The sequence below is a fragment of the Aegilops tauschii genome, chromosome 4, assembly GCF_002575655.3.
Source record: "Aegilops tauschii subsp. strangulata cultivar AL8/78 chromosome 4, Aet v6.0, whole genome shotgun sequence".
NCBI classification, from domain to species: domain Eukaryota; kingdom Viridiplantae; phylum Streptophyta; class Magnoliopsida; order Poales; family Poaceae; genus Aegilops; species Aegilops tauschii.
The window spans coordinates 199,741,432-199,768,243 of NC_053038.3; the positions used below are offsets into that span (position 1 = coordinate 199,741,432).

General features: G+C 42.6%; 2 pseudogenes; one reads left to right on the forward strand and one right to left on the reverse strand.

The window, feature by feature from the left end:
- Window positions 1-475: 475 nt before the first annotated feature.
- LOC141021756 (uncharacterized) lies at window positions 476-15,032 on the forward strand (annotated as a pseudogene).
- Window positions 15,033-15,182: 150 nt separating this feature from the next.
- On the reverse strand, window positions 15,183-20,060 carry LOC141021757 (uncharacterized; annotated as a pseudogene).
- Window positions 20,061-26,812: the final 6,752 nt, after the last annotated feature.

Here is a 26,812-nt window from a genome sequence, read left to right on the forward strand (position 1 = left end):
CTCCTTACACTCTAGAATGGTCTGTATCTCTCTATTTAATCCACCCATAAAACATGCAAGCATAGCTTCATTATCCTCAACAATACCACATCTAATCATGCCAGTTTGTAATTCCTGATAATATTCCTCTACGAAAAAATTCCTTGTCTTAAACGCTGCAATTTTTGAAGTAATTCACGTTGATAATATGTTGGAACCCAAGGAGTACGCATAGCAGTTTTTAAAGTAGCCCAAGTAGTTGGAACATTATTCGGATATAATCTACGATGTTCAGACCACCACACACAAGCAAAACTAGTGAAAGCACAAAGTGCAGCAGCAACACGTCTCTCCTCGGGATATTCTAAACATGTAAAACGTTGTTCGGTTTCTAACTCCCAAGTAAGATATATATCAAGAACATATCTACCCTCAAATGGTGGAATATTCAATTTCAGTTTAGGAAGATGGTCATGATCTCGTACCTGAGCTGGTAATGCAGCCCTACCATTGCGATTATTTGCAAGTGGACGACCGGGTGCTGGTGGTTGCACGTAGTTCTGATTTTGATCAACTTCATACTCGTAATCTCCCGTATAATCATCCTCCTCCTCATCAGCAGCAGGAGCCACAGAAGTATCAACAGCAGCACCAACAGTTTGGCCAGGCTCAAGAGGGACACGGCTCGCTCGGCGGAGGGCTGTTTCGCGACGTGGAGGTAGTCGTCGTCATCGTCGTCGTCGTCGTTGTTATTGTTATTGTTGTTCTTGTTGTTGTTGCAGAGGTGCGGTAGGTGCAGCCGGTGGTGGAAGACGCGCAAGCAGTTCATTAAATCTGTTATCGAGCTTTGTTTCGAACGTCTTCTCAAGGCCAGTGATCTTATCCATGGCCTCTTCAAAATTGTTCAGCACATCTTGCACATGTTCAGCCATTATTTGCTGAAACTTACCATGAAGCTCCTTGTTCATTAAGTTCTCCCAGTCAATCTCGTCGGCTTGTGATCCTGGCATGGCTAGCAGCAATAGAAACACATAAGAATATGATCCTACAGACTACTAACAAGTGGTGGTGGTGGTGGATGTCACAAATCTGTCAAGCAAATCTCAAATTCTTACCAGTTCTTACCCAGCAGCAGTTGGTAATCGGCAACCGATGTTGATGAGGACATCAATACCATTGTTACACCCACAGGCCCTTCTGCTATACGTACTGGACCAATTACTAGAGCTCGCGCACGCCAATTGAATTACCAGGTACTTTCGTTTCTTGGTAATGATTTTAATGCTCATGAGAATATGATGCTGCCTAAATTGGATACATTTGTTTTGCTTAAAAATGAAGGGCCTGGCATGGATAAGAGGGATGAACACTGGAGCAAGACCAAGCAGGGAGATGATGGCATGCGCAAGGGGATCAAGAACGGAGTTACAAGTGATGATTTCAGGACTTTGAAGCCACCATAAGGAGTGCATGAAGCCTTGGACGAAATATACAAGATGCCACTTCATAAATTTCATCCAGAGGCTATTCTAGGTGCTGCGTCACCTTATTATTGGGCCAGGCCCATGTATTTTCGAAATACTTAAGTATAGGCTGTTTTTAGAGTCCGTATGTGTGGAGAAACAAGAGTTAGGGTTGGTTTTAGAGCCCTCCTCCAAGGGCCACGAAATTCCCCCCTCTTCCTCCATATATACAGCCTTAGGGCGTCGTTTAGACTTTGGGTTTTATTTAGTTAAAAGTTAGCCATCGCTGCCACTTCGTGTACTTCGTCTGTGTCCAACGACCAGACCAAGACCGCTTATGAAACCCCACTTTTATCAATACTTCATCCATATTTGCAATATTCAGATTGCTTGATCATATTCTTGCTTGTTCTTCGATTGCTTGCAGGAATAGACCTTCGTGGTCAGGTTGATCGTGCTCCAGCGTGGTCAATAACCTCTCGGAGTTAGTTTAGCGATTGCTAAGGCGCAACGTCGTGCATGTTTGTAGTCGGATCGTCAAAGTCGTCTCCACCAAATCGATAGTTATCATCTCATCGAAAGATCAGGACACCCTCGCCTCTATCAAGTGGTATCAGTTTTCAAGTTGCTCGGTGAGATTTTTCAGTTTTTAATAGTCTAGATTGCATCCGTTTTTCATACCTAGAGTCCAAGAAAAAGACAAAAAAAGAGTGAAAAAGTGCAAAAAAAAGGAAAAAAGTTTCAGAGCGTGCTCCTCCCTTATTTACGTGCAGCGCCGTGATTTTGTTAGTGTTCTAGGCTCGCGTCTCTACAACGGTCTAGCCTAGGACCAGCACAGTACCGTCGTTGAGCGTTTATTCAACTTTGCATCTCTGAATTGATTATTGCTAACCCTTTTTGCTACCATATTATAAGCCTTCCCAGCTCCACATACATCTACATCGTGCGTTTGACTCTCCTGGTAATCGCTCTATCCAAGCTTTGAGAGTTTCAACTACATCGGTTGCCGATCACCGCTTGCTGCTGGGTAAGAACTGGTAAGAATTTGAGATTTGCTTCACGGATTTGTGACACCCACCACCACCACCACCACTTGTTAGTAGTCTGTAGGATCCTATTCTTGTGTGTTTCTATTGCTGCTAACCATGCCAGGATCACAAGCCGACGAGATTGACTGGGAGAACTTAACGACAAGGAGCTTCATGATAAGTTTCAGCAAATGATGACTGAATAGGTGCAAGATGTGCTGAACAATTTTGAAGAGGCCATGGAGAAGATCACTGACCTTGAGAAGTCGTTCGAAACAAAGCTCGATAACAGATTTAATGAACTACTTGCGCGTCTTCCACCACCGGCTGCACCTGCCGCACCTCTGCAACAACAACAACAACTACTACTACTACTACTACTACCTCCACGTCGCGAAACAGCCCTCCGCCGAGCGAGCCGTGTCCTTCTTCAGCCTGGCCAAACTGTTGGTGCTGCTGTTGATACTTCTGTGGCTCCTGCTGCTGATGCGGAGGATGATTATGCGGGAGATTACGAGGATGAGCTTGATCAAAATCAGAACTACGTGCAACCACCAGCACCATAACCTCCAGGTCGTCCACATGCAAATAATCACAATTGTAGGGCTCTCCCTCAGGTACGAGATCATGACCATCTTCCTAAACTGAAATTGAATATTCCACCATTTGAGGGTAGATATGTTCATGATATATATCTTACTTGGGAGTTAGAACCTGAACAACGATTTAGATGTTTACAATATCCTGAGGAGAGACGTGTTCCTGCTGCTGTTTGTTCTTTCACTAGCTTTGCATGTGTTTGATGGTCTGAACATTCTAGATTATATCCAATTCCAGCTACTTGGGCTGCTTTGAAAACTGCTATGCGTACTCGTTGGGTTCCACCATATTATCAACGTGAATTAATTCAAAAATTGCAGCGTTTAAGACAAGGAAAAAATTCTGTAGAAGAATATTATCAGGAATTACAAACTGGCATGATTAGATGTGGTATTGTTGAGGAGAATGAAGCTATGCTTGCGTGTTTTATGGGTGGATTAAATAGAGAGATTCAGACCATTCTAGAGTATAAGGAGTATAATAATATCACTCGTTTATTCCATCTTGCTTGTAAAGCTGAACGTGAAGTGCAGGATCGACAGGCATTGGCGCGAACTAATTTTTCTGCAGGTCGATCTTCATCCTGGACACCCCGTGCATCCTCTACTTCCACTCCACCAGCACCTCCATCAGGTGCCACCTCCAGCCGTGATACAAGAAAGCAGGCACAACCACCAGTATCTGCCAAGAGCACACCTGGCGGGGCTGCGCAGAGCTCTTCTTCTTCCATGGCATCAACAGGGCACACAAGTGATATTATTTGTCGTCGTTGTAAGGGAAGAGGACATTTTGCGAGAGAATGCAAATCTCAGCGTGTGATGATTGCTACTGAGGATGGTGGGTATGAGTCCGCCAGTGACTATGATGAGGAGACTTTGGCTCCTATTACACATGAAGAACACGGTGGAGATGATTCTGATCATGAGACGCAATACATGACTGCTGAAGATGCTAACACGTATGAATGTTTAGTTGCTCAACGTGTTTTGAGTGTGCAGGTTACACAAGCTGAGCAAAATCAGAGGCATAATTTGTTTCATACAAAGGGAGTTGTGAAGGAACGTTCTGTTCGCGTCATCATAGATGGAGGGAGCTGCAACAACTTGGCTAGCATGGAGATGGTGGAGAAGCTATCTCTCACCACAAGACCACATCCACATCCTTACTACATCCAATGGTTCAACAACAGCGGCAAGGTTAAGGTAACACGTACTGTTCGTGTGCATTTTAGTATCTCTACATATGCTAATTATGTTGATTGTTGATGAGGACATCAATACCATTGTTACACCCACAGCCCCTGCTGCTATACATACTGGACCAATTACTAGAGCTCGCGCACGCCAATTAAATTACCAGGTACTTTCGTTTCTTGGTAATGATTCTAATGTTCATGAGAATATGATGCTGCCTAAATTGGATACATTTGTTTTGCTTACAAATGAAGGGCCTAGCTTTGAGAAGGATGAACATTGGAGCAAGAACACGCATGGAGATGATGGCATGCGCATGGGGGACAAGAACGGAGTTACAAGTGATGATTTCAGGACATTGAAGCCACCATAATGCGTGCATGAAGCCTTGGACGAAATATACAAGATGCTACTTCATAACTTTCGTCCAGAGGCTATTCTAGGTGCTGCGTCACCTTATTATTGGGCCAGGCCCATGTAATTTCGAAATACTTGAGTATAGGCTATTTTTAGAGTCCGTATGTGTGGGGAAACGACAGATAGGGATGGTTTCGGACCCCTTCCCCAAGGGCCACGAAATTCCCCCCTCTTCCTCCATATATACAGCCCTTAGGGCGTCGTTTAGACTTTGGGGGTTTTGTTTAGATTAAAAGTTCGCCATAGCTGCAACTTCGCGTACTTCGCTTGTGTTCAACGACCAGACAAAGGCGTCACAGAACCCCACCTTGATCAATAAAGCTTTCATCTTATATTCGCAATATCCAGAATGCAATCTCAGTTTCTTGCTTGTTCTTCGTTTGCTCGCAGGAAACAGACCCTCGTGGTCAGGTTGATCGTGCTCCGGCGTGGTCAATAACCTCTCGGAGTTGGTTTAGCGATTGCTAAGGCGCGACGTCATCGCACGTTCGTAGTCGGATCGTCAAAGTCGACTTCCACCAAAGCGATATCCATCATCTCATCGAAAGACGGGACACCTTTGCCTCTATCAATTGTGATGTGGTACCTATGCAAGCATGTTCCTTATTACTTGGTAGACCATGGCAATTTGATAAAAATTTTGTACACCATGGTAGAAACAATCAGTATACTCTTGTTCATAAGGACAGAAATATTACTTTGCTTCCTATGACTCCTGATTCCATTTTGAAAGATGATATTAATAGAGCTAATAAAGCAAAACAGGAGCAAAATAAGAGTGAAAATCAGATTGTGGCAAAAGAATTTGAGCAACAAATGAAGCCTAATAATAAACCATCTAGTGTTGCTTCTGAAATTAAATTGAAAAGTGCATGTTTACTTGCCACCAAATCTGATATTGATGATCTAGATTTTAGCAAATCTGTTTGCTACGCTTTTGTGTGCAAAGAGGCATTATTTTCATTCGAGGACGTGCCTTCATCTTTGCCCCCTGCTGTCACTAACATTTTGCAGGAGTTCGCTAACGTCTTTCCACAAGACGTGCCACCGGGATTACCACATATTCGAGGGATTGAGCATCAAATTGACTTAATTCCCGGTGCATCATTACCCAACCATGCACCATACCGTACCAATCCAGAGGAGACGAAGGAGATTAAGCGTCAAGAACAAGAGCTGCTCGACAAAGGTTATATACGCGAATACCTTAGTCCTTGTGTTGTTCCTATCATTTTAGTGCCGGAAAAGGATGGTACGCCGTGTATGTGCATTGATTGTAGAGGCATTAATAATATTACTATTCGTTATCGTCATCCTATTCCTAGGCTAGATGATATGCTTGATGAATTGAGTGGCTCTACAATATTCTCCAAAGTTGATTTGCGTAGTGGATAACATCGAATTCGTATGAAATTGGGAGATGAATGGAAAACAACATTTAAAACTAAGTTTGGATTATATGAGTGCTTAGTCATGCCTTTTGGGTTAACTAATGCACCTAGTACTTTCATGAGATTAATGAACGAAGTTTTACGTGCTTTCATTGGACGATTGTGGTAGTTTACTTTGATGACATATTGATTTATAGCAAATCTTTGGAGGAACATTTGGAACATTTACGTGTTGTTTTTATTGCTCTACGTGATGCACGTTTGTTTGGTAACCTTGGGAAGTGCACCTTTTGCACCGACCGAGTATCTTTCCTTGGCTATGTTGTTACTCCATAGGGGATTGAAGTTGATAAAGCCAAGATTGAAGCTATTGAGAGTTGGCCGCAGCCCAAAACGGTCACACAAGTGAGGAGTTTCCTTGGCCTCGCTGGTTTCTATAGGCGTTTTGTGAGAGATTTCAGCACCATTGCTGCACCTCTCAACGAGCTTACAAAGAAGGATGTGCCTTTTGTTTGGGGTACCTCACAGGAAGAAGCCTTCACGGTATTGGAAGATAAGTTGACACATGCTCCTTTACTCCAACTTCCTGATTTTAATAAGACTTTTGAGCTTGAATGTGATGCTGGTGGAATTGGATTAGGAGGTGTGTTATTACAAGATGGCAAACGTGTTGCATACTTTTCTGAAAAATTGAGTGGGCCTAGTCTGAACTATTCTACTTATGATAAAGAATTATATGCTCTTGTTCGGACCTTAGAAACATGGCAACATTATTTATGGCCCAAGGAATTTGTTATACATTCTGATCATGAATCTTTGAAACACATTAAAAGTCAAGCAAAACTGAACCGTAGACATGCTAAATGGGTTGAATTCATTGAGACTTTCCCTTATGTCATTAAACACAAGAAGGGTAAAGAAAATGTTATTGCTGATGCATTGTCTCGTCGTTATACTATGCTTTCACAACTTGACTTTAAATATTTGGTTTGGAGACCATTAATGATCAATATGTGCATGATGCTGAATTTAAAGATGTATTGCAGAATTGTAAGGAAGGGAGAACTTGGAACAAGTTCGTTCTTAACGATGGATTTGTGTTTCATGCTAACAAGCTATGCATTCCAGCTAGCTCAGTTCGTCTTTTGTTGTTGCAGGAGGCGCATGGAGGAGGATTAATGGGGCACTTTGGCGTCAAGAAGACGGAGGATATACTTGCTACACATTTCTTTTGGCCAAAGATGAGACGGGATGTTGAGCGTTTTGTTGTTCGGTGCACTACATGTCAAAAAGCTAAGTCACGTCTCAATCCTCATGGTTTACATATGCCTTTGCCTGTACCTAGTGTTCCTTGGGAGGATATATCTATGGACTTTGTTTTAGGTTTACCTCGAACAAAGAAGGGGAGGGATAGCATATTTGTTGTGGATAGATTTTCAAAAATGGCACACTTTATACCATGTCATAAAAGCGATGATGCTGTTAATATTGCTGATTTGTTCTTTCGGGAAATTATTCGCTTGCATGGTGTGCCCAATACTATTGTTTCATATCGTGATACTAAATTCCTTAGCCACTTTTGGAGATGTTTATGGGCTAAGTTGGGGACTAAACTGCTTTTTAGTACTACTTGTCACCCCCAAACTGATGGACAAACTGAAGTAGTCAATAGAACATTGTCTACTATGCTTAGGGCTGTTTTGAAGAATAATAAGAAAATGTGGGAAGAATTCTTGCCTCATATTGAATTTGCTTATAATCGTTCATTGCATTCTACTACTAAGATGTGCCCTTTTGGAATTGTGTATGGTTTCCTACCTCGGGCACCTATTGATTTGTTGCCTCTTCCATCTTCGGAGAAGGTTAATTTTGATGCTAAAGAACGTGATGAATTGATTTTAAAAATGCATGAGTTAACTAAGGAAAACATTGAGCGTATGAATGCTAAATATAACTTGCTGGAGATAAGGGTAGAAAACATGTTGTGTTTGCACCTGGAGATCTTGCTTGATTACATTTGCATAAGGATAGATTTCCTAATTTGTGCAAATCAAAGCTAATGCCACGTGCTGATGGTCCTTTTAAGGTGTTAGAGAAAATAAATGATAATGCATATAAACTTGAGCTGCCTGCATATTTTGGGGTTAGTCCCACTTTTAACATTGCAGATTTGAAGCCTTATTTGGGTGTGGAAGATGAGCTTCCGTCGAGGACGACTTCATTTCAAGAAGGGGAAGATGATGAGGACATCAATACCATTGTTACAACCACAGGCCCTGCTGCTATACATACTGGACCAATTACTAGAGCTCGCGCACGCCAATTGAATTACCAGGTACTTTTGTTTCTTGGTAATGATTCTAATGTTCATGAGAATATGATGCTGCCTAAATTCGATACATTTGTTTTGCTTACAAATGAAGGGCCTGGCATGGATAAGAGGGATGAACACTGGAGCAAGACCAGGCAGGGAAATGATGGCATGCGCAAGGGGATCAAGAACAGAGTTACGAGTGATGATTTCAGGACTTTGAAGCCACCATAAGGAGTGCATGAAGCCTTGGACGAAATATACAAGCGGCCACTTCATAAATTTCATCCAGAGGCTATTCTAGGTGCTGTGTCACCTTATTATTGGGCCAGGCCCATGTATTTTCAAAATACTTAAGTATAGGCTGTTTTTAGAGTCCGTATGTGTGGGGAAACAAGAGTTAGGGTTGGTTTCGGACCCCTCCTCCAAGGGCCACGAAATTCCCCCCTCTTCCTCCATATATACAACCCTTAGGGCGTCATTTAGACTTTGGGTTTTGTTTAGATTAAAGTTCGCCATCGCTGCAACTTCGCGTACTTCGTTTGTGTTCAACGACCAGACAAAGGTGTCACAGAACCCCACCTTGATCAATAAAGCTTTCCCCTTATATTCGCAATATCCAGATTGCAATCTTAGTTTCTTACTTGTTCTTCGTTTGCCTGCAGGAAACAGACCTTCGTGGTCAGGTTGATCGTGCTCCGGCGTGGTCAATAACCTCTCGGAGTTGGTTTAGCGATTGCTAAGGCGCGACGTCCTCGTACGTTCATAGTCGGATCGTCAAAGTGGACTTCCTCCAAAACGACAACCACAATCTCATCCAAAGACGGGACACCTTTGCCTCTATCAGATGTAGTCAAAACTCTCAAAGCTTGGATAGAGCGATTACCAGGGAGAGTCAAACGCATGATGTATATGTATGTGGAGCTGGGAAGGCTTATAATATGGTAGAAAAAAGGGTCAGCAATAATCAATTCAGAGATGCAAAGTTGAATAAACGCTCAACGGCGGTACTGTGCTGGTCCTAGGCTAGACCGTGCTAGAGACGCGAGCCTAGAACACTAACAAAATCACGGCGCTGCACGTAAACAAGGGGAAAGCACACTCTGGAATTTTTTTCACTCTGTTTTTTTGCGCTCCTTTTTTTGCGAAAAATCACTATAATGGCGAGTGTCTCAAAATTCTTCCTAGGTCACAATGACAGGATGGGCACAAAAAAAATTTGACTGTTTTTTTCTGAAATCAGGGCAGCGACGACAAAAAAGTGCGACAAAAAATCACTATGATGGCGAGTGTCTCAAAAGACTCAGAAAAGCCTAAAAACAGGATAGGGAAAAAATATTTTCGGCTACCAAAAATTTGGCCTAATAATTGCCCGGGGGTCTCCAGACTCTTTTTTTCGAAACCTACTCGGGCAAGGAAAGACGAATCGGAAAATAGATGGATCTCGAAAACAAACATAATATGAGAAGAACTCGGATTGGTGGTGGATATATGATGGTAAAATATCGCAGCGATGGTGGTATATGGTAGCGGTGGTGGTATATGGCTATGGATTGGTGGTGGTATATGGATACAGATCGGTGGCGGATAAGCGGTGGTGGTAGATGGCAGGAGCGATGACAATGGTGCGGCGGCGTCGTGACTACTTGTGAACAGAACTTGAAACTCTAAGGGAAACTAGACGCTAAGACCAGCAACTTGACACGACGATGCAGCCGCAAATTCAACAAAGCAAAATACTGAAAAGACTATGCAAAGGCTCAGATTGGTTCGGATATGATGAACTAACCCTAATTTTTTGTGGCTTTTTCGTGGACTGTAAGTATGAAGAACAGACTCGATCTAAACTATGAAAAACTGTAAAATCTCATCGAGCAACCTAGAAATCTAATACCACTTGATAGAGGCCAAGGTGTCCCGTCTTTCGATGAGATGGTGGCTATCGTTTTGGAGGAAGTCGACTTTGACGATCCGACTACGAACGTGCGAGGACGTCGCGCCTTAGCAATCGCTAACCAACTCCGAGAAGTTATTGACCACGGCGGAGCATGATCAACCTGACCACGAAGGTCTATTTCCTGCAGGCAAATGAAGAACAAGCAAGAAACTAAGATTGCAATCTAGATATTGCGAATATAAGAGGAAAGCTTTATTGATCAAGGTGGGGTTCTGTGAGGCCTTTGTCTGGTCGTTGAAACAAACGAAGTACGCGAAGTTGCAGCTATGGCGAACTTTTAATCTAAACAAAACCCAAAGTCTAAACGATGCCCTAAGGGTTGTATATATGGAGGAAGAGGGGGGAATTTCGTGGCCCTTGGAGGAGGGGTCCGAAACCAACCATAACTCTTGTTTCCCCACACATACGGACTCTAATAACAGCCTATACTTAAGTATTTCGAAATTACATGGGCCTGGCCCAATAATAAGGTGACGCGACACCTAGAATAGCCCCTGGATGAAATTTATGAAGTGGCATCTTTTATATTTCGTCCAAGGCTTCATGCACTCCTTATGGTGGCTTCAAAGTCCTGAAATCATCACTTGTAACTCCGCTCCTGTCCCCCTTGCGCATGCCATCAACTCCATGCTTGTTCTTGCTCCAATGTTCATCCTTCTCCAAGCTAGGCCCTTCATTTGTAAGCAAAACAAATGTATCCAATTTATTCAGCATCATATTCTCATGAACATTAGAATCATTACCAAGAAACGAAAGTACTTGGTAATTTAATTGGCGTGCGCGAGCTCTAGTAATTGGTCCAGTATATGTAACAGTAGGGGCTGTGGGTGTAACAATGGTATTGATGTCCTCATCATACATGATGAAACACAAGTCTGAAACATTTGAAAAGTTCAAAGAATTTCAGAGAGAAGTGGAGAATCATTGTAACAAGAAAAATAAAGTTTCTATGAGCTGATCGCGGAGGCGAATATTTGAGTTATGAGTTTGGCCTTCATTTAAGGCAATGTGGAATCATTTCACAACTCACGCCACCTGGAACACCACAGCGTAACGGTGTGTCCGAACGTCATAACCGTACTTTATTAGATATGGTGCGTTCTATGATGTCTCTTACCGATTTGCCTTTATCATTTTGGGGTTATGCATTAGAGACAACTGCATTCACATTAAATAGGGCACCCTCTAAATCCGTTGAGACGACACCGTATGAACTATGGTTTGGCAAGAAACCTAAGTTGTCGTTTCTTAAAGTTTGGGGATGCGATGCTTATGTCAAAAGACTTCGGCATGATAAGCTTGAACCCAAATTGGAGAAGCGCGTCTTCATAGGATGCCCTAAAAACCTATTGGGTATACCTTCTACCACAGATCCGAAGGCAAGATCTTTGTTGCTAAGAATGGGTCATTTCTAGAGAAGGGTTTTCTCTCGAAAGAAGTGAGTGGGAGGAAAGTAGAACTTGATGAGGTGATTATACCTTCTCTCAAATTGGAAAGTAGCACATCAGAGAAAATAGTTCGCGTGATGGCTACACCAACTAGAGAGGAAGCTAATGATGATGATCATGAAACTTCAGATCAAGTTACTACTGAACCTCGTAGGTCGACCAGAACACGTACTGCACTAGAGTGGTACGGTAATCCTGTCCTGGAAGTCATGTTCTTAGAACACGTACTATGAAGAAGCTATGGTGAGCTCAAATTTTGACAGATGGCTTGAGGCCATGAAATCTGAGATAGGATCCATGTATGAGAACAAAGTATGGACTTTGGTGGATTTGCCCGACGATCGGCAAGCCATTGAGAATAAATGGATCTTCAAGAGGAAGCCAAACACTGAACAAAGTATCACTGCCTACAAAGCTCGACTTGTTGAAAAAGGTTTTCGACAAGTTCAAGGGGTTGACAATGATGAGACTTTCTCACCCATAGTGATGCTTAAGTCTGTCTGAATCATGTTAGCAATTGCCGCATTTTATGATTATGAAATCTGGCAAATGGATGTCAAAACTACATTCTTTAACGGATTTCTTAAAGAAGAGTTGTATATGATGCAACCAGAAGGTTTTGTCGGTCCTAAAGGTGCTAACAAAGTGTGCAAGCTCCAGCGATCCATGCAAGCATCTCGAAGTTGGAATATACGCTTTCATGATGTGATCAAAGCATATGGTTTTATACAGACTTACGAAGAAGCATGTATTTATAAGAAAGTGAGTGGGAGCTCTGTAGCATTTCTGATATTATATGTGGATGACATATTGCTGACTGGAAATGATATATAATTTCTGGATAACATAAATGGATACTTAAATAAGATTTTTCAATGAAAGACCTCGATGAAGCTGCTTATATATTGGGCATCAAGACCTATAGGGATAGATCGAGATGCTTAATAGGACTTTCACAAAGCACATACCTTGACAAAGTCTGAAGAAGTTCGAAATGGACCAGTGAAAGAAACAGTTCTTGCCTGTGTTGCAAGGTGTAAAATTGAGTCAGACTCAAAGTCCGACCACGACAGAAGATAGAGAGAAAATGAAAGTCATTCCCTATGCCTCAGCCATAGGTTCTATTATGTATGCCATGCTGTGTACCTGACCTGATGTGTGCCTTGTCATAAGTTTGGCAGGGATGTACCAAAGTAATCCAGGAGTGGATCACTGGACAATGGTCAAGAATATCCTGAAGTTTCTTGTTTATGGAGGTGACGAAGAGCTCGTCATAAAAGGTTACGTCGATGCTAGCTTCGACACAGATCCGGATGACTCTAAGTCACAAACTGGATACGTATTTATATTGAATGGTGGAGCTGTCAGTTGGTGTAGTTCCAATTAGAGCATCGTGGTGGGATCTACGTGTGAAGCGGAGTACATAGCTGCTTCGAAAGCACTGCATGAAGGAGTCTGGATGAAGGAGTTCATATCTGATCTGGGTGTAATACCCAGTGCATCGGGTCAAATGACAATCTTTTGTGACAACACTGGAGCAATTGCCTTTAGCGAAGGAATCCAGGTTTCACAAGAAAACTAAACACATCAAGAGACGCTTCAACTCCATTCCTGAAAAGGTCAAGGATGGAGACACGGAAATTCGCAAAATACATGCGGATCTGAATGTGGCAGACCCGTTGACTAAACCTCTTCCGCGGGCAAAACATGATCAGCACCAAGACTCCATGGGTGTTAGATTCATTACCATGTAATCTAGATTATTGACTCTGGTTCAAGTGGGAGACTGTTGGAAATATGCCCTAGAGGCAATAATAAAGTGGTTATTATTATATTTCCTTAATCATGATAAAGGTTTATTATTCATGCTAGAATTGTATTGACCGAAAACTTAAATACATGTGTGAATACATAAACAAATACCGTGTCCCTAGTAAGCCTCTACTAGACTAGCTTGTAGATCAAAAGATGGTCAAAGTTTCCTAACCATAGACATGTGTTGTCACTTGATAACGAGATCACATCATTAGGAGAATGATGTGATGGACAAGACCCGTCCGTTAGCATAGCATATGATCGTTCAGTTTATTGCTACTGCTTTCTTAATGTCAAATACATATTCCTTCGACCATGAGATCATGCAACTCCCGAATACCAGAGGAATGCCTGGTGTGCTATCAAACGTCACAACGTAACTGGGTGATCATAAATATGCTCTACAGGTATCTCCGAAGGTATCTGTTGAGTTCGCATAGATTGAGATTGGGATTTGTCACTCCGTGTGACGGAGAGGTATCTCTGGGGCCTATCGGTAATACAACATCAAAAGAAGCGCAAAGTGACTACGGACTTAGTTACGAGATGATGTATTATGGAACGAGTAAAGAGACTTGCCAGTAACAAGACTGAACTAGGTATGGAGATACCTACGATCGAATCTCGGGCAAGTAACATACCGATAGACAAAGGGAACTACGTATGTTGTCATAAAGGTTCGATCGATAAAGATCTTCATAGAATATGTGGGAACCAATATGGGCATCCAGGTCCCACTATTGGTTATTTATCGGAGAAGCGTCTCGGTCATGTCTGCATCATTCTTGAACATGTAGGGTCCGCATGCTTAACGTTCGTTGACAATATAATATTATATGAGTGATATGGGGTGGCCCGATCTTCTCAGTTAGCGGAGGATGTCGATGTTGAACTTGCTGGATAACTTGTGAGATGCTCTCGAACTCTCCGGCTGTTCCCCCATTGCCAATGCAACAGATCTTCAACGCTATGGATATTCGCAACACCACACACTCGCGCACATAGCCGCCGACCACGAAGCAGTTCTGCAATCTCCCAATTCCCAATGGAACGACATATTTTCAGTAGCAAATACACCCTATCGACACGAATTTGGTGTAGGAAAATATTCCTGATCGATGCAAAGAGGAATATGAGTACAGAGGAATGCTTAAAGCAATTCAGTCTGATATGAGTTTAATCAAAACGTGGTCTAGCCCTAAAATCCAGGACTTACAAGGGTACATAAAGACCCCTGGACGTCCAACATAGTGTTGGGGTCGAAATCCAACTTATCTCTAATTTTCCTAACTTAAATGAATCTATCTGGAAAAACTGGCAGAAACAACCGCGGTATTGTTTTGCTGACTCCGACTTGGTCCCCGCGAATCGCGGGCTGCGAGTATACAATTTGGAAAGCACACGAGTCAAGCTTTCCAAATTGTATTTAAACGCCTTATTTGGAGCACGGACACAGATTCTACACGTATATCAATTGCGGGCCTCCTGGCTGTCAATCCGAGTCCGGTTCTGATTTTCCTTCTGTTTATTTTGTGCACCTGCCTCCCTCTCCTCCCTCGTGCACTTGCTGATATTAGACATCAGTAGAAGTTCTTCTTGCTGCAATTCTTCGTCTCCAAGTGCAAAGTTGCCTTCTCTTCAAATCTGATCATACAGATATGCAAAGACTTAGGCAGTATAAAATTCTGATTAACACAAATGTCAGATTCAACTAAGAGTGAATTCACCTGTTGTTCAAGTAGTTTTGCACGTGCTCTTGTAATTGGTTCAATTCTGATTTCTTTGAACTTGTCTTGTGCAATATCATCTTTAATTGAAAATGATGGTAAAGGAGTAGGGATATCCTCATCATCCTCCCCCCCCCCCCCTTGAAAAGGCGTCGACTGCGACGCACCAAGGTCTTCTCCAGTATATGGCATCAAATCAGCGACGTTGAACGTATTACTCACGCCAAACTCTTCAGTCGGAAGATCAATTTTGTATGCATTATTATTAATCTTGGCAAGCACTTTATATGGTCCATCACCTCTTGGTTTCAACTTGGACTTGCGCCGTTCAGGAAATCTATCTTTGCGAAAGTGTACCCACACCATGTCGCCTGGCTGAAACAACACCTCCTTTCTCTTCTTATTAACACGATCAGCCATGTACTTGCCCTTCTTTTCAATGGCTTCTTTAGTCTTCTCGTGTATCTTCCTCACGAAAACTACCCTCTTGGATGCATCCATGTTCACTCTCTCTTGAATTGGAAGAGGCAGCAAATCAAGTGGTGTAATTGGCTTAAAACCATAGACCACCTCAAATGGATAGAACTGAGTTGTGGAATGTACCGCCCTATTATATGCAAACTCCACATGCGGTAAACACTCCTCCCATTCACGCAGGTTCTTCTTTATCATGGATCGCAACAACGTGGATAGTGTGCGATTTACCACCTCTGTTTGCCCATCTGTTTGGGGATGACAAGTAGTGCTGAATAGTAACTTTGTCCCCAGCTTTCCCCAAAGTGTCTTCCAGAAATAGCTCATAAACTTCACGTCACGATCAGAGACAATCATCTTTGGTACTCCATGTAAGCGCACGATGTCCCTGAAAAACAGATTAGCAATGTGCGACGCATCGTCGCTTTTGTGGCAGGCAATAAAATGTGCCATCTTAGAAAAATGATCAACTACCACAAAAATTGAATCATGTCCTCTCCTGGTCCTAGGCAATCCTAACACAAAGTCCATGCTTATGTCTTCCCATGGTGTAGTAGGAGCAGGGAGAGGAGTATACAAACCGTGAGGTTTCAGCTTAGACTTTGCCTTATTACAAGTAATGCAACGCTTCACCAATCTATCCACATCACGCCTCATCTTAGGCCAATAAAAGTGATCAGCGAGCATAAGCAAAGTCTTCTCACGTCCAAAATGACCCATCAAACCGTCGGCATGTGATTCCTGCAACAATAGCAAACGCACGGACGATTCTGGAACACATAGTTTGTTAGCTCTAAACAAATAGCCATCATGTATGTGATATTTTTCCCATGCTTTTACATCTGAACACAATTTATATGGTGCTGAAAAATCAGGATCAGTGGCATATAAATCACGCAAACTCTCTAAACCAGGAACTTGAACATCCAATTGTGTCAACAACATGTTTTTCCTAGAAAGAGCATCAGCAACAACATTATCTTTACCCTTTTTGTATTTAATGATGTATGGGAAAGATTCAATAAATTCAACCCATTTTGCATGACGTTTGTTCAAATTGGATTGGCTTTTCAAATATTTCAGAGCCTCATGATCAGAATGTATGATAAATTCTTCTGGCCACAAATAATGTTGCCAAACCTCAAGGACATGAACTAGAGCATACAATTCTTTATCATAAACAGGATAGTTCAATTGTTTACCATTAAGTTTTTCAGAAAAATATGCAATCGGTTTACCCTCTTGCATCAAAACACCTCTAATACCAATTCCACGAGCATCACATTCAATCTCAAATTGTTTGGTGAAATCAGGAAGTATAAGCAAAGGTGCATTAGCCAAACGACGTTTCAGCTCATCAAAAGCATTATCTTGGGCTGCGCCCCGCACAAAATCAACACCCTTTTTTGTGAGCTCATTCAAAGGTGCAGCAAGTACTGAAATCTTTCACAAGACGTCTATAGAAACCAGCAAGACCGTGAAAGCTTCGTACTTGACTAACATTCAGAGGAGTAGGCCAATTTTTAGTAGCTTCTATTTTTGATTCATCTACCTCGACTCCATGCTTAGAAACAACATATCTGAGAAATATGACCTTATCTTTGCAAAATGTGCACTTATCAAGATTACCATATAGCTCAGCATCACGCAACACTTGCAAAACTTGTCGAATATGATCACTATGTTCGGATTCATTGCGGCTGTAAATAAGTATATCATCAAAATATACAACCACAAATTTACCAATGAAATGCCTCAAAACATGGTTCATTAATCTCATGAAAGTACTAGGTGCATTAGTTAACCCAAAAGGCATGACTAACCACTCATATAAACCAAACTTTGTTTTAAAGGCTGTCTTCCATTCGTCCCCTTCTTTCATCCTAATTTGATGATAACCACTACGCAAATCAATTTTAGAGAAAAAAGCAGCACCACTCAGTTCATCTAACATATCTTCTAAACGTGGAATAGGAAGACGATATCGAATAGTGATGTTATTTATAGCTCTACAATCTACGCACATGCGCCATGTACCATCTTTCTTAGGAACTAAAATTACAGGAATAGCACAAGGACTTAAGCTCACGTGAATGTAACCTGTATCTAGAAGCTCTGTACTTGTTTCTGAATTTCCTTTGTTTCCTCGGGGTTGGTGCGGTATGGTGCTCTATTGGGCAGCGATGCTCCTGGTATCAAATCAATTTGATGATCTATATCTCGCAATGGTGGTAAACCAGCGGGTACCTCCTCCGGAAGCACATCGCTAAATTCCTGCAATACATTAGAAACACCAATAGAGAGAGGGGTCATGTCGTTAGAAACCGAAGTTTGACCCTTGCACAACAGCACAAGTGGTACAGCAGTGGGATCCTCACGAAACTCTCTCAAATCAGATTTGGTGGCTAACATAACTAAGGAATTCACTTCCTCACTTTTATTTTGACCACTCAGATTTGGCTTGTGGCTCTCACTCACCAGAAGTGTAGTCTCTCGCCTATCTAATCTCTCACTCTCTTTTTCAAGATTCACTTCAATTTTTTGACGAGATTCATTTACAATTTGCTGCGGTGTCATAGGCCTCAAAGTAACCTCCGTGCCACGCCAATTTAAATGATATGTGTTGGCTCTCCCATTGTGGCGGACATCTCTATCATACTGCCATGGGCGTCCCAACAACAGGTGACACACGGTCATAGGAACCACATCACACTCAATGGTGTCTTTATATGGTCCGGTGTGAAATTCCACACGCACCATGTGGCTGATCTTCATCTCTCCACTATCACTTAGCCACTGAATAGAATATGGATTGGGGTGCGGTAAATATTTCAATTTTAGCTTTTGGCATAACTCCTTAGTAGCCAAATTGTGACAACTACCACCATCAATTATATCCTTGCATGCCTTACCAGGACCAACAACGGCCTTTGTTTGAAACAAATTGCACCACTGTTCTGCAGGACTAGGCGTAACACTTAGCACTTTGGGCGAGCAAACAATTGTAGGATAGTGTGTAGCATAAGCATCTATTGAACCATCTTCATCTTCCTCCCAAATTTCAGAATCAGGGTCAGCATCATCACCAGTTTCATATTCTGTTGTATCCTCATTAATCAACATAACCTTTTTATTGGGACAATCTCTCTTAAAATGACCCCTTCCACCACATGTATGACAACTCATGTCCCTGTTTCTTGCTGTAGAATTAGTAGAACCAGCAGCACTAGCAACAGGTTGCGCTGGTTTCTTCGCATTAGAGATCACCGAATCTGATTTGGAAGAAGCATTACCACGAAAACGAGAAGTGGAACTAGGAGTAGGCTCCATATTAGGTGTTGTTCGTGGTGTAAAATGACCTCTACTCGCTGTTGTGCGAGATGTAAACTTAGCATCCTCAGCCACTTGTAATTCAGCATCACGTGGTTGGTGTAACAAATCATTCATGTCATAATATTGGTGAAGACGAACAATACGCTTGATGTTATAGTTCAGACCAGAGAGAAATCGCTGCATTATTTGTTCAGGCTCTTCACGCACTCTAGCACGCTGCATAATAAGCTCCATCTCCTGAAAATATTCATCCACGGAAGAAGTACCTTGCCTCAAATTCTGCAATCTGTCATAGAGAGAACGAATATAATTGCGTGGAACAAAGCGAGCACGCATCTCTTCCTTCATAGCTCTCCATGTAACAATGGGAGGTTCACCATCTTCAATTCTGGACTGCACAATATTATCCCACCAAAGCAAAGCATAGTCATCAAATTCAGAAGATGCAAGTTTTATTTTTCTGTCCTCGGTGTACTCATGCATGCGCCATAATTTTTCCACCTTCAGCTCCCAATTGAGGTACTCTTCAACATCAGTAGAACCAACAAACTTGGGGACGGTGAACTTTGGTTTGCCCAGACCATCATCATCGCGGTTGGCTGGTTGTGCAAAAGCATCATCATCAAATCGACGGCGCGCACCAAGAGGAGCAAATCCACGGCCGACGGGCATGGCAGCAGCACGACCACCACCCCGGCCTCCATTACCACGACCACCATCTTGACCAGCAACAACCGGCTCGTGTGGAGCTTGCTGGTCCCGATTAGCTTGCTGTAATTGTGCACGACGTGTTGTAGCACCTTGTACATTGGCAGCATTAGCAGTTGCAACACCATCATTACCACCATGAACACTAGCTTCACCATCATCACCATCACGCTGCTGATTCTGTTGGCGATCAACGGACTGTTGCAACGCAGCCATAGCTTGCTGCAACTTAACTAGAGTCCCCTAAATTTCAGTAGCTTGCCGTTGTGTTGCTGTGATGGTTTCTGTGGCATCCTTGAGGTCCAACTCCATGTTCTGCACATTCTCATTTATAGGATCGGTTGCACACTGAATTTGTCGCTGAAGATGATCACGAAGAGCTTCATATTCATTCCAATGCACCACGGATTTAGGATCCTTTTTCTGTTGTACATCAAAAGACTCGTCGGACATGATTAGGTGATTAGTACTCACAACAAATATAGTGTATGTGGAAAACTCTCAACTCACTCAAAACTGAAAGAAACAAGGTATCTTACCGTTCCAAAGTGAATTAGAAAAGCTTACCAACTTGTATGGGCAGAACGTGCACGGATGTGATGTAGCGAACACCGAGGGTGAAAACTATCACACAACAAACAGGGTATATGGTGGAGCTTGGTTGGAATACCTATCAACACCAATTCACAAATCCTAGTGCTGATCGTATGATAGAGACCCACAGAAACACACACGGTGGAGATAAGTGGGGCAAATGCAATTCTGAAACTGAGCTCAAAATTCTGGAATGTCGGAGTAATGCTCGTGTTGGAAATGCAAAGGAGAGACGCTAGCTAATCGTTCAATTTATACGGGCACAAGATTGCTCAATCTACTAGTGCAATGAACGTGGCAGAAAAACTAAACAAACTCACCAAAAATATATGCAACTTCCACGTGTAGCTTTCTTTTCCTCCTTTTTTTCGTTTTATTTTTCTTTCTCTCTTTTTTTATCAGTAACCTGAGCAATTAGTAACCAATCTGATTTTGCCAAAACAAAAGATGCACTCTCCAAATTCCTATATGAGCAGCCCGCAGAGCAAAGGATATGCTAGTCTCAATAGGAAAGTACTACGCAAAAGAAGAAAGGCTGACTATGGTTATCAAATGAAACACAATCTGATTCAGATAGTTAATCAAACCAAACGAAATCTGACTCGGACGAACAGACTTGACAGCAAGCAAACGATTCCGACGTCAGAAAAGGAAAACTTAGACAATCTACAACGACTCAGATCAGAAAGTAAGTTGCGCAAATAAAAGACTGCGATCAGCAACTAAAACTTGGAACCGATGCTATCTAGGCTATGGCAGAAACTCTAAACCCCAATATTTTTGTATGGCTTTTTCTGTATAGGATGAAAACAAAACTAATCTAAGGGATTGGTGGATGCTCACCGAGATAACGCTGGAAATCTGATACCAAGATGATATGGGGTGGCCAGATCTTCTCAGTGAGCGGAGGATGTCGATGTTGAACTTGCTGGATAACTTGTGAGATGCTCTCGAACTCTCCGGCTGTTCCCCCGTTGCCAATGCAACAGATCTTCAACCCTATGGATATTCACAACACCACACACTTGCGCACGTAGCCGCCGACCACGAAGCGGTTCTGCAATCTCCCAATTCCCAATGGAACGACAGATAGCACTTGACTTTCAGTAGTACACCCTATCGAAACAAATTTGGTGTAGGTAAATATTCCTGATCGATGCAAAGAGGAATATGAGTACAGAGGAATGCTTAAAGCAATTCAGTCTGATATGAGTTTAATCAAAACGTGGTCTAACCCTAAAATCCACGACTTACAAGGGTATATAAAGACCCCTGGACGTCCAACATAGTGTTGGGGTCGAAATCCAACTTATCTCTAACTTTCCTAACTTAAATGAATCTATCTGGAAAAACTGGCAGAAACAACCGCCGTATTGTTTTGGTGACTACGACTCGGTCACCGCGAATCGCGGGTTGCGAGTATACAATTTGGAAAGCGCACGAGACAAGCTTTCCAAATTGTATTTAAACGCCTTATTTGGAGCACGGACACGGATTCTACACGTATATCAATTGCAGGCCTCCTGGCTGTCAATCCGAGTCCGGTTCTGATTTTCCTTCTGTTTATTTTGTGCACCTGCCTCCCTCTCCTCCCTCGTGCACTTGCTGATATTAGACATCAGTAGAAGTTCTTCTTGCTGCAATTCTTCATCTCCACGTGCCAAGCTTGCCTTCTCTTCAAATCTGATCATACAAATATGCAAAGACTTAGGCAGTATAAAATTCTGATTAACACAAATGTCAGATTCAACTAAGAGTGAATTCACCTGTTGTTCAAGTAGTTTTGCACGTGCTCTTGTAATTGGTCCAATTCTGATTTCATTGAACTTGTCTTGTGCAATATCATCTTCAATTGAAAATGATGGTAAAGGAGTAGGGATGTCCTCATCATTGAGTTATGTGAGTTGGTGACCGAATGTTGTTTGGAGTCCTGAATAAGATCACAGACATGACGAGGAGCTCCGGAATGGTCCTGAGATAAAGATTGATATATATAGGACGATACTAATTGGTCTCCGGAAAGGTTTCGGAATGCACCGGAGTTTTATCGGAGTGCCGGAATGGTTCCGGGATGCCACCGGTACTTGGTGGGCCTCATGGGCCTAAGGAGGGAGGCGCACCAGCCCACTAGGGGGCTGGGCGCGCTCCACCTCTCCTGCCCGCGTGCTAGGAAGGAAAGGGGGCGCCAAGGCAGGGCAGCCGTCGGCCCCTCCCCTGCCATCTCCTCCACCCCTAAATAAGGAAAGGGGGAGGCGCCTAGGGCAGGAGCCCAGGGCTGGTTGCCGGCCCCCTTGAGGGCGCCCTAGGGCTGTCTCCCCTGCCCCAGCTATATATATGTGAGGAGAGGAGGGGGAAACACACACCACGATGCCAAGCCGTGTGCGGCACCCCCTCTCCCTCTAGTTCTAGTTCTTCCTCCGTCCACGTCCGTTGTGCTTGGCGAAGCCCTGCGGATAGCACCACCGTTACCACGCCGTCGTGCTGTCGGAACTCATCTACTACTTTGCCTCTCTTACTGGATGGAGAAGGCGAGGGCGTCATCGAGCTGAACGTGTGCTGAACCCGGTAGTGCCGTACGTTCGGTACTTGATCAGGACGGATCGTGAAGGCGTACGACTACATCAACCGTGTTGATAAACGCTTCCGCTTAGCGATCTACAATGGTATGTAGATGCTCTCCCCCTCTCGTAGCTATGCATCTCCATGGATATATCTTGCGTGTGCATAGAATTTTGTTTTGTTTTCCATGCAACGTTCCCCAACACCATGATATCCATGTCCCAACATGGAACAAACTGCACTGCACCTAGCAACGCTATAAGAGGGGGTGAGCAAAGCGGTAACATAGCCGAACAAAGGTTTGCTGGGATGGTGGGAGGGTAAAGGTTGTATCATGGCAATTTGGGAGGCTGACGAACAAGTGGTAGGTAGCGAGACATAGCGATAGCATCGTGACAACTAGCTAAGCAAAGATAGTAGTGATATCCATGGTAATGGCCATCTTGTTTGAAATCCCACTTGGAAGAAGATTGAATCCATGAAGTAGACAAACCATCGTAGTCGAACGAATCCTCACACTCTGAAACGTAACCGGAACTATCGAGAAGAAACACAACCGGAAAGAAGCAAACAACATGGTAAACCAACAAGCATGAACATTTGTGCCCACTCTCAGATTTACCCCTAAAAACATCATGTGCTCAAATTTGCCCTTCTTTCGTTAAGTGCACTTGTAGAGTTGCCCTTCCATACATTCTCCGTCCAGTCAAAGGTCTTTGACCGTTAAGTGCGCGTATAGAAAATATAAAGGTCAAAGGCATTTGACTGGACGAAAAATGTACGAAAGGCATTTCTATAACCACGCTTAACGGAAAAGGGATAAATTTGAGCACATGATTTTTTAGGGGTAAATTTGATTAGGTGGTGTGAGTTAGGGGCTGAAATGCAAATGACCCTAGAAAAAATAAGTAACGCTCCAATACGGTCGGTATGAAAAGACGGGTGAGAAAAAAGGTGGAAGACGAAGCTTCAGAGGCTCGCTGCTCTCAACTTGTAATGATGATGCTAACAAAATGAGAAAAAACATGACACAATATTTTTACTTAGAAACATAATTTCGATGACCTCATCAAGGTGATGCCAGAGTTGGCAACATCTAGTTCACGTCCACATATGGCACAGATCTTGGTCTGTGGCCAAAGAAACGATCGAATGAGGGACAATGTCTAAATTGTTGATGGTATCTGGATTAGTATATTGGTATGACTAATTGGAAAATTTCTCACCGAGCGTGACATAGATTTGTGATGGTCGGTATATATTGAATGACGAGCATGTGCATCATTTGCAATCTTCTTTTATTGAATGGATTCTAATCATTACAGGTGCTTCAGTATGTGAGCAAATAACATAGACCAATGTATGCATATCACATTCGATGTCAATAGAAAACACATGAAAAGGCACTAAGTATTAGTCTCACATAGGATGGATCAAGAAACAAATTAACACGACGGCTTCAATCAGCGGTTTGTAAAAAAAACAATTAAGAATTTGGGGCCCATGTGTGGGTAAGGTAAAAAAAATCTCCGTTGGTCTTTTTCTTGAACACAGTGCAGACGCAGACGCTCGTATATACATGCATATACTCATCCCTATAAACACACCCGCACATCCTACCCTTATGAGCACCTCAGAGACTGAGCCGTCATATCATGTTGAGATTGACGAAGTCACCATAGGCGCCTCATAGTCGACGGGAACATCTCCTCCCATTGAACGCGCATCGCCGGATATCCTGAAATAAATTCATGAATAAATGCGAGCACCAGGCCTTGAACCCTAGTGGGCTGGGATACCACTGTCCATCTAATCATCTAACTATAGATTGTTTCGTAAATTTATTTTGATCTTGGCCACCGCACAACAGACTTATCACTAAACTGCGCCAACACAAAGGAATATTTATAACTTTTAAAACTAATCTAGTCGAGCTGGACCTAAGGGCCGCCCTAACGAGCTACACCATGTACCTATTCCATACAACGTCCCTCATAATCCAACTTGCATATCTCGCAAAAAAATCCAACTCGCTTTCAATTTATTTTCTTCAAAATGCATGAACATTCTTTTTTAAAGCACGCGAACATTTTCTTGAATCACATATACATGAACACATTTTAAAAAAGGGTTTTGAAAAATGTAACAATTTTCAATACATAAACTCTTTTTTGAAAAACAATACAAACATTTTAAAATGCAAGTGCACTTTTTGAAAAATCATGTTTTTTCTTCAAAAAGCGCAAACATTTTTTAATTTACACAACCATTTTTTAAAGCATGCACACACTTTTAAAAATTATAAAAGCATATTTGAGGAAAAAAATACAAACCACTAATTCTATAGCATGCACGTATAGAACTTGAATGCATGTACATATATGGATTCTGTATCCAAGAAATAAAATCTACTGTACCCATTTTTAGCACAAAATAAAAAATCTATCTATACCTTATTTTGAGATCATCTATCTGTACCTAATATTGAGAGATATTCATCGGTCGGTTCTCCAAAAAAAGAATATTCATTGGTTTGTGAAAGATCCTACCGCTCGACATGAGTGCACGCTAGCGCTAGCTAAGGCTACTCATAGTGGGGAGTATCATATAGTAGTATCATGCATATGATACTACCTCCATAGTGCATAGTATAATAAAGTAGTATCATAGATGACCATATTTATTGCCATGCATGACACAAAGTAGCATAGCATTTAACATGATACAGTATCTACCTATGTTACTCTAACCCTCCCTCTTTTCTTTAATTGTGTGCCACATAAGCATGTTTGCTAGTCCCAAGTGCATGTTACCGGTTAGGTTATTCCCACTATGGCCAGCCTAAGACGTCGGTTGATAGCTAGAAGAAATCATCCGCTTAACTGGCGCCCCAGTGTCGTATCAACATCCTAGATAATAAAGAAACAGTTATCCATCCCTCTCTGCCGGCTGCGCCCACCGCAGCTCCCCCGTTCTGCATCCCCATCGCTGGCAGCAACCTCGCCTGAGCACCACCTCGCGCCCTCTCTCCTTTCCCTTTTCTTCCTTTCGTTTCACATCTCTGTGAGAGACTCCCCACAGGAACCGGCCCGCCCCGCCGCCGACATCTATGATGCCTGCACCACCGGATCCGTGGCCTCCACTCCTAGCGCCTGCTCCTTACCGCCAACGTTGCCCCCACTCACTGGCGACATATATGTTTTCCTCATTTATCATCCATCCATCCTATTCCCTTCTTTTGAGATTTCAAATCAGGATCATCTTCTTCCTCGGTTTTAGTTTCTTTGCCCACCCTTTCCTATTGATCCAGCCAGTTTATTGATTTCAACTCACAATAGTATTTAAATTGGTTTATTGAGTGTAGGGGAGCAAGGTGGGATCATGTAGTGGATGATCAAATCCTTTTTTGCACATGGTCATTGGTTAGCTTCGGCTGGGACGCCCCCTTCCGCCTGCACGTGGTCTATTATTTGCCGGGAGATTCGTTTGATGGGCTGAGGCCCATGCTAGCCGATTGAGGCACACTGGCTTGGTTGGGACAGCGAGGGATCAATGGCGTACGAAAACTTCCACATGTACGGACGAAAATTAGGGAGTAATAAGAAGCCTTAACCCTTATGATGTTCATCAGAAGTGAATCTATATGCCAGTCACATATAGCACGATAGCACCAAAGTCATACTTCTGCATAAGTGTATTTCAAATAAGAAGTCACATACATTACAAAAGCAATGAGGTCATACTTCTGCATAAGTGTATTTCAAATAGAAGGGCCTTTAGAGAATGTGGTCCTCAGAGTTTGGGTCTTCCTTTGA